The sequence below is a fragment of the Myotis brandtii genome, unplaced genomic scaffold (genome assembly GCF_000412655.1).
Source record: "Myotis brandtii unplaced genomic scaffold, ASM41265v1 scaffold250, whole genome shotgun sequence".
NCBI lineage: Eukaryota > Metazoa > Chordata > Mammalia > Chiroptera > Vespertilionidae > Myotis > Myotis brandtii.
The window spans coordinates 657,218-666,359 of record NW_005359478.1 but is presented as its reverse complement, the minus strand read 5'-3'; the positions used below and the strand labels follow the sequence as shown (position 1 = coordinate 666,359).

General features: G+C 40.8%; 1 protein-coding gene across 5 annotated transcripts in view; it reads right to left on the bottom strand.

The window, feature by feature from the left end:
• Positions 1 to 8,718, bottom strand: part of OTUD7B (OTU deubiquitinase 7B) — a 53,558-nt gene extending 44,840 nt beyond the window's left edge. Inside the window, exons 1-2 of one of the 5 annotated variants that reach the window (XM_014540692.1) lie at positions 3,714 to 4,274; positions 1,947 to 2,084 (exon numbers count right to left, since the gene is read on the bottom strand). The gene's annotated coding sequence lies outside the window, so the exon portion shown is untranslated. Of the gene's footprint in view, positions 1 to 1,946; positions 2,117 to 3,713; positions 4,275 to 5,558; positions 6,376 to 8,635 lie in introns of those variants that run through there. The other 4 variants (XM_014540694.1, XM_014540693.1, XM_014540696.1 and 1 more) reach the window with 4 other exon arrangements.
• Between the last annotated feature and the right edge of the window lie 424 nt (positions 8,719 to 9,142).

Genomic DNA, 9,142 nt, shown 5'->3' with positions numbered 1-9,142 from the left:
AATATTAAAATAAAAAGAAAGGTATATAACATGAAGTGGAATGATGTATATCAAATCAGGTCAGTAGTCATTTCCCGAAAAAGAGGAAGGGAGAAAGGATGCAGAGTGGGGCTATAGCTATATCTACCATTTTATATCTTTTTTAAAATATATATTTTATTGATTTTTTACAGAGAGGAAGGGAGAGGGATAGAGAGTTAGAAACATCGATGAGAGAGAAACATCAATCAGCTGCCTCCTGCACACCCCCTACTGGGGATGTGCCCAGAACCAAGGTACATGCCCTTGACCGGAATTGAACCTGGGACCCTTCAGTCCGCAGGCTGAAGCTCCATCCCAGTGATGGTGAACCTATGACACGCGTGTCAGAGGTGACACGCGAACTCATTTTTTTGGTTTATTTTTCTTTGTTAAATGGCATTTAAATATATAAAATAAACATCAAAAATATATATCTTTGTTTTACTATGGTTGCAAATATCAAAAAATTTCTATATGTGACACGGCACCAGGTTAAGTTAGGGTTTTTCAAAATGCTGACACGCCGAGCTCAAAAGGTTCACCATCACTGCTATCCACTGAGTCAAACCGGTTAGGCTACCATTTTATATCTTAAAGTGAGCAAGACATTTAAAACAAATATGACAAAATGTTAATACCCATTAAATTTGGGTTGGTGGCTCAAAATTGTGTTACAGTTTTTCCCCTGAACTTTTCTAAATAGTATTTAAAATACCTCATTATCCAAAATTTTTAAATTAAGAAAGGGCCAGGTGCTGGAATAGTGGAGTCAATAACATAAAAATAATAGTCAGGCCCAGCCAGCATGGCTCAGTGGTTGAGCATCGAGCTATGCACCAGGAGGTCATGGTTCAATTCCTGGTCAGGGCACATGCCCGGCTAGTGGGCTCGATCCCCATTGTGGGACGCGCAGGAGGCAGCCCATCAATGATTCTCTCTATCATTGATGTTTCTCTCTCTCTCCGCTCCCTCCCTTCCTCTCTGAAATCAATAAAAATATATTTAAAAAATAAAATAACAACAGTCAGGAGCAGAATGAGTTCCTTAAACTTGAAGATAACAATTGATTCACCTATTGAGACTGAGGAGGACCCTTCCTCTCCCTCACAGAGTGTGCACAAAAGGCACCTAGAACAGATGAATGGGGCTGACAAATATGAACAAGAAAGAAGTTGTTGTTGCCATCCTAAATCAGATATCTGAGGGGAGTAAGACCCACCTTCCCACATAACATAAATGCCGGTGTAACCAAGTCATCTCCCCAAAATGAAGCCAAGGAAACTTCCAGTTACATAGGAATTCAGATAAAGACTCACTGTGAGTAGCTATTCTGCGCCTATCTCTCCTCCCCTCCTCCAAACACTCACAAACAAAAACAAAATGTACCCTTGCCCACTTGAGAAAGAATTAAGAACTGGCAGCTCTGCTAAAGTGGACAGTTTCCAAGCCAAGGCCCTTCTCTGAAGATGTTGACAGAGCCAGAGAAAAGAGTAAAGAAATCACAACTCAGTTAAGTTTTAAGAAAAACTTACCAATGGAAGGTATCCATCCTTCACAACCCCTTGTGTCCCAACTTTCACCAGGGATTGAAATCGAAGGCCCTCTAAGATGTCCTTTATCCTGTTCTTAGACTATTCTCCAGCAAAAATTACTAAAACACAAAATCCAAACTTCTTTAGCACGTTACACCCAATTTTCCTCACAAAAAATCCAATGAAATAAAAAATCCTGAGAAGATTTAGAACCCAACTATAATGACATATCTTGTATGTATTTTTTTAGATATATTTTTTTGTCAATGCCCAATTTCTTTCTTTTACCAAAGTTTCACTGGTACAACTTAAAACTAAGTTTAAAAGAAAACAATTTGCAGGGAACTTAGCAGGAGAGATAAATACATCTGCACACTCAATAAAAACAAATACCTTGACATTCTTCTACAACTGAATCATTACAGCTGAATAATAACATCCTCTTCACTCCACTCCAGGGCATCCAACTGTCCAAGGTCAAAGGTCCCTATTCCCCAAGGTAATCTCAGGGCAGATCTTCCACAGTCAGACCTGGGAAAAGTTCGTTGGACTGGTAAACAGACAATGGGATGGATGACAGAAATCCCTCTGTCTTCTGGCACAATACAGTGTGTGAGAATGTAAGGAACACTAGAATGGGACTTGCGAAGGACTTAGAGAGGTGACCTAACATTTACTAATCACCTGCCACATTACAGGCACTGAAGACTGAATTCCAGACCAACCTATCACTAAAACTACTTCTGTGATCCTGAGTAAAGCTCAGGCATTCCATTTGAAAATGAACGAGGGAGACTAACAAAGCATAACAATCCCTGTAGTTATTCCACGATTCTATAAACATGATCACTCAACAACAAATGTGTTACTGTTAAGTATAGTAAGGTTATTTTTAAAGCCTTCATTTTGTTCCTCTCCAATCCACTGTCTACACACCATTGACAAAAGATCTTTCTAGAACATGAAATTTACTTTATCACCCAATGTGATTCATCGTTTATTTCAGCACAAGATAAAGCTGTCTATGATCAGCCTTACCTACTTCCCCAGTCTCACCCCTGCCCTCCAACCCTGGCCTCCAGCCAAAATAATTATTAAAAGTTACCTGAAGAAGCCTGGCTGTTTCGTTTCTTTAAGCTTTTGTTCATGTTGTTTTCTCAGCCTGCAGTGTACTTCTTTCTCCCTGTCTTCTGTACGGTATATCCTTAACTCATCTTGCAAGACAGCTCAAATGTCTTTTCCTCTGGGAGGCACTTTCAAAAGTACGTGTGCCCAAGGCAGAACTGACCTGCAGGCCCCCACTTTCTCCCCTACGTACTTCTAGTGCAGCATCTCTAAACCTTCATTCCATCTAGATATTTGCACATCTGTCTCCTCCCACTAGACCCTTGTAGGTAGAGACCTTGTCTGACTCATCTGTTTCCTGTTCCTAAAATGATGCTTACAAGACGACACTCATTCCAGGGATTTGATGGAGTAGGGAGTAGAGCAGTGGTTCTCAACCTTCCTAATGCTGTGACCCTTTAATACAGTTCCTCATGTTGTGGTGACCCCCAACCATAAAATTATTTTCGTTGCTACTTCATAACTGTAATTTTGCTACTGTTATGAATCGTAATGTAAATATCTGATATGCAGGATGTATTTAGGCGACCCCTGTGAAAGGGTCGTTCGACCCCCAAAAGGGTCGCGACCCACAGGTTGAGAACCGCTGGAGTAGAGGAATAGAAAATAGGAAGGAGATCCCTAGCCGGCTTGGCTCAGTGAATAGAGAGTCAGCCTGCGGACTGAAGAGTCCTGGGTTCGATTCCGGCCAAGGGCACATGCCTGGGTTGCAGGCTCGATCCCCAGTAGGGGGCGTGCAGGAGGCAGCTGATCAATGATTCTCTCTCATCTTTGATGTTTCTCTCTCTCCTTCTCTCTTCCTCTCTGAAATCAATAAAAAAATATATTTAAAAAAAAAGAAAATAGGAAGGAGAAGGAAGAATCAATTGGGATGGCCTCAAGAGTGGAGAATCGTTAGTGTTTATCAGTACCATCAGATTTGGCCTTCTGTTCTTTCCCGAAATTCTAGTCTTCAGACACCTTATTCATTCTCTTGGCTACAGCTACAAATGCTAAAGAACTGCAAAACCACACTTGCAAGGTAGTAACCCCCACCTCTCCGCCAGCTTTAGGCTCATCTCTAACAACAGGAACAGCTTTCGCTTGGATGTTTCATTGCCACTTTAGATCCAACACATCTCAAATTGAACTCATCATATTCCCCTAAAAAAGAAAAGACAAAACCTTCCTATCTTCTCTATTTCACTCAATGTCTTAGAAACCCAGGCTTAAACTGTCATAGACATACTTGATCACTCCCCTTCATCTTCACTGTCCAGTCCAGATGATTTCAATTTTTCCTTCACAATCTCTTTTTCTCTTTCTTCTCCTTATTCCACTCTCCACACAACTCTAGTGAATCACCTCACACACCACAGGTGCCAACTTTACCTTCCCTCCAAGCCAACCTTGTTCCCTACGATCATCATATTACTATCCCAATCAAAATTTCTCAGTGGTTCACAATTTTCTATCATTTAAAATCTAAACTTATAAGCCTGGCTTTTAAGACCCCTTATAAACATAGCTCCAAACCATCCTAACCACCTTTGTTTCACTATTTACTGCTACTCAGTCTTATCACTGCCCCAAGAACATCCTGAGTATATCCCTTCTCAGCTTCAAAAAGAAATAATTTTTGTTGTTATTTTCTTCATTCCTTGTACCTAATACCATTTTATTTTTTAAGATCTGGAATCAGTTCCAATTCCTCTGTGACATCATTCATAAGTACCTGAGTACTCTTCTCTCAAAATACCTACGGTATAAAGTGTGTACTATGCAATCGAAAATATACTTTCACATTTTTTTAAATTTTATTTGTGTGGCATAATAGAAGCTCAATAGGTAGTCATTTCTTCCCATTCTCCTTACTCCTAACTGGACTGTAAACTCCTCAAGGGCACAAAATTGTCATTTTATCTAATCCTCCACATCATCTAGCATAGAGCTAAACTCAGAGCCGGTCACTAAAAATAATAGTTTAGTGATTTCTCCTATCCAAAACTATTTCTTCCAAGAAATAAAGGGATAAAACATAATCCTAAAAATCACAGTTGAAAATAATCCTGAACTACACTAAGATTCCTGAATTTCCACCTCTGATTTCCAGCTGAGATACTACAATATTCTGACTCAAGAGTAAATAATAATCCTGTGCTCATGACATCACAAGCACATAGTTTGGTAATGATGATGAGAAGGTGGGGGTGGGGAGGCAGGTAGGCATGAAGGAAAGCAAGTAGACTGAAAGAACAAGGTTGAAAGAACAGCTGTGTGATTTTATTCATTTTTAAATGTGGACACTTCTTACTCTTTTTTTTTTAATTGGCCATATTTTCAAGCAAGTTTACTTCAGGAGGGAAGATCTGACCGATTTTCAGTGGAGCTAACATCTGGAAGAGCCTCTACAAAGCACAGGTCTTTTGAAAAAGCCACCTTAATCTTTAACAATGCAACATATGACAGTAAGATTCCTCCAAATACTGTGAGTGAAGACTCATTCTGGCTGCAACATCTACCACTCACTCTTAAGGATAAGGTGTCTAGACAGCCTGAGAGGCCATATTGGACCCACACAGATTTTGAAAAGAAATTGTTCTTCATTAACATATGCAGTCTAGTCTTAAATGTCCTCAAATGGGTTATTCATTTTATGGATTTCTGAGGCAAAAGCTTTAATTTAAGATTGACTGTTCTGTCACCATCAGGTAATACAAGCTTAGAACTGCAGATTCATTTCAACAGTAGTATGATCGATCCCGAAACACGAAAATAAATCTGGTTAAAAAATAATGTATTTCAAGCCAAGAAATTTATTAAGTTCTGAATTACCAATGCTAGTGCTCTCTACACTAGCAGAGAAAGTTAAATATACTTAAAACATGATGCTGTCCTTACCATAAGCTCTTGAGGAGAATCCTGCCATAGTCTTGAGACTTCCCCACAGATCGGTACAATGAGAGACAAACACAAGCAGAACTCAGCATAGTGAGTAAGGTGCACGAATACAAAAACTTCTACAAGAAATCTTATGTCTCCTGGCTGATACTTTTAAGCCAGGATGGTCCAGAAGAGAAGCAGGAGTCACAATGTACCGGTGCCTGCCTGATTCCTTGTCCCTGAGTTCCTGAACCAGAAGGCTCAATACTCCTTATTATATCCATCCTTTGTTCAAGGACCTACAATGACTCTATTGACCCTTCTATCAACACACAACAGAGTCTGGCCACTGAGTCTCCTCCACCCTCTTGCTTGCTCTACCCAGGACTTGACCAACCCACATTCTCTGCAGTCACTCTCTTTTATTCCGACAAACACAACTTCGTCATTCATACTGTACATTCTATACTTTCTGCCTGGAAGATCTTTTCTTTACTCCCAACATTTACTTGAATGCTCACACATATTTTATAGATAAGGATGAAGTACATTGTCCAAGGTCACATAGTATTAATCTCAACCAAGATATGAACCAAGTTTCATCCAACTCTGTAGTCCCTGCCTCTTTGTGACTCTAATCCATTGCCTCCGAAGTCCATTTCAAATTTTACTGATTCAGAAACAGCCCCTAATTCATCTCATTCTTCTTTTGTTACTTCAAGTTTTCTAGACTTTACATACTGCATTTATGGCAATCATATTTGGTTTTGTTTCTATGTTGTTTCCTAAATGTTAAAGCTTATAATAGTCTGCCTTTCCATTTACTGTATACCGCCTTCCCTAACCCCACCCCATCCCAAGGGCAAAAACACCTGTCTTTACACCTTTTATATCTTCCCAAAACCTGTCACTGGAGTCTAGAGACTGATTTATCCACCTCAGTATTCAAACATTATTTGGCAAGGACTTCTTACTTAAAAAAAAAAAAAAAATCAACTCCCTCTTTCTATCATATTAAAAAATCAACTGAGTTCTGGCATTCATGATAAAACTGCCCTGCAACTACATTCCAGTTCCACAGATTTTAATTATCTAAATTTATCAGGGGCTGTTGAGAAAATTCCAGTCTGCCATTGCACAGCTCCCACAGGAACCTACTGCTGAAGTCACATTTTAAAGCGATGTTTAGGGAGTCTTCCCTTGACGGGATGAATGTTTAGAGTGAGAAGGGGTGCTTCCTTACAATGTCCTATGCCAGCATCCTTAGCATGCCTGAGACATTTAGGACCGCTAAAGCTTTTGACAAATGTTACTCAGTGCCCCCCATAACAAACTGAGAACTTATTTTTAGTACTGAGTTATTCCATCATAATTCACTTGGTTAATCATATTGAATCTCAAAATTCCAAACAAAGCCTTCTGAAAACTGGGAATAGTGGTGGGCTATTAGGCTGCCCTATACTTAACCTTGGTTTATTTAACCCCTCAATCCTCACTCCTATCCACTCGGAATTATATATGTAGTTGAACTAGGGAAAGTTGCTAAATACAGACATAATAGAATTTACCAAATATGATCACTAATATCGACACAAACCAACTCACATATTGAAAGAATTATTGATCAGCAGACTCTGAGAGGATGTGTGATTTTTAAAAATTAGATTTTACCCTCCAAATTAAATTTTCAATAGGTGTGCCAAAAGAAAGAGATTAAGTAAAGGTTCAGGAAAATTTCCAAGTTGCTGGTGACATAACTCCACCAAGTCCAACTAACAATTAGCATTCATTACTGGTCAGCCTGCCTTAATACAAGTCAGCAGACAGCCCTTCCTTTGGCAAAGGTTTAGGTGGTGTTTTTATTCACAAGGAAGTTTTTGGCATTAAATGAAAGGGGTAAGTCAAATCTGGCAACAACAAAAAAATTAGTTATAGTTTGGGAAATATCTTCCTTCCATTTTCCCTTCCTGCTGGAATGCATAAAGTCCAAAGTGGATAGCTGTTCAATTCTAAATTATTCATGTTAATGGATAATTATCGGCAGAAAGGTGCTGATAATCCAAAATGGGAAAATTTTTTAAATAACCGATTTCAGTTTTGGAATATCTTTTCAGCATATTTACCCTCTCAATTATTCCTAGCATGAGCTAATATTTGTATTCATTTGCAATCCCAAAGTACATAGTAACTGGCCACTTATTCAGGGAGGTGCTCTGAGGCACACAGGGTAGCTAGTGGAAATTATAACAGACCCGTATTCAGACTCCAGATGAGCAACATCAACTTCATTTATTTTACAGTTCTGTTCAGCCTTCAAAATATCAACAGACTAGCACAGCAGGATGGTTAGTAAACTTTAAAAGGACTGCTCAAAAAACAATGAGGACAAAGAGTATAATTGTTTGCCTATAATGTATTCATTTGTAAATTATGCAGAGCAAATGTTTAATTACAAGTCTGATTCTCCCTAGCCACCTGGCTTAAGTCCCTGCAGTCTTCTCCACCCCACCAGGAACGCAATCTCGTTTACTCTGAGGGACATTTTTAAAGTTATAGAATATAGAAAAATGTTTTTAAAAGATTTAGGATTAGCTACCCTTTTGGACTAGCCGTACCACCACTTCTACTTTGTCCTTTCCCACCTTAGAAATAGATTCTGAAAGACAAAGGGATCCACCTCCTCAAAGGTCTCCAAAATATACAGCATGAGAAGACAAAGACTGAAAATGTACCCACTTCGGATTTTCGAAAAAGCATTTTAAATAGGTCCTTATGAAAAGATAAGGAAAAATAAGAGCCAAAGTCCCGCTAATTCTTGCTTTTGCCTTTGTAACTTCTGAAGAGTCTGCAGAGAACCTCACATAAAATTCCATCCGTCCGTTTCTTTCAACTTAACATTTCTATCTGCGCTGTGCCCAGAGGTAGACGGGCTACCTAGACGGCGGGCGCGGGAGGAGGGAGGCTCAGCCCGGTGCTGCGCGCCGACGGCTAAAAATACGCCGGCCCAGTAAACAAATCCCATTCCGTCCCGACCGAGCGCACCGTTAACCCAGTAATTACGAGCAGAGGAGTGAGATCAGCAGCCCCCGGCTTACTCATCACCAGCGTCTAAAGTTTCCATCGGCTCACGGCAACTTTGCTTTTTTCTTAAGTTCACCCGCCGGCCCTAGAATGGCTCGCACACACTTTTCCGCTCCCTTCCTCCATTACCGGGCGCACCTCCGTTCGGCTATCGACAGGGGAGAGCACGCTTGTCTTTCCATTTTACTTCTATACGGAGACTTGACCATGAACTTTATCCGACTGTGGGGTAGTCGCCTGCACTCTAACCACCTACGACTCCACCATCCCTCCCCGAAAGTCTCGCTGACACCGTCCGAACTGCCCCGCGCACTTGGGGGACCAGGATCGGGGGAGGGAGAGGGGAGAGGACGCGGGCACAGGTGAAAGGGAGGAGTAACAGGGAGGAGGAGACGAAGCCGGGGACAGTCAGGGCGAGGAGGGGTGCCCAGAGGCCCCGGCCCGGGGCGGGATGTAATCAGAAAGGAGAAGGGGGACCGTGGAGATCGGAGGGTCAGAGCTGGGGAAACTGGAGGGGCGGG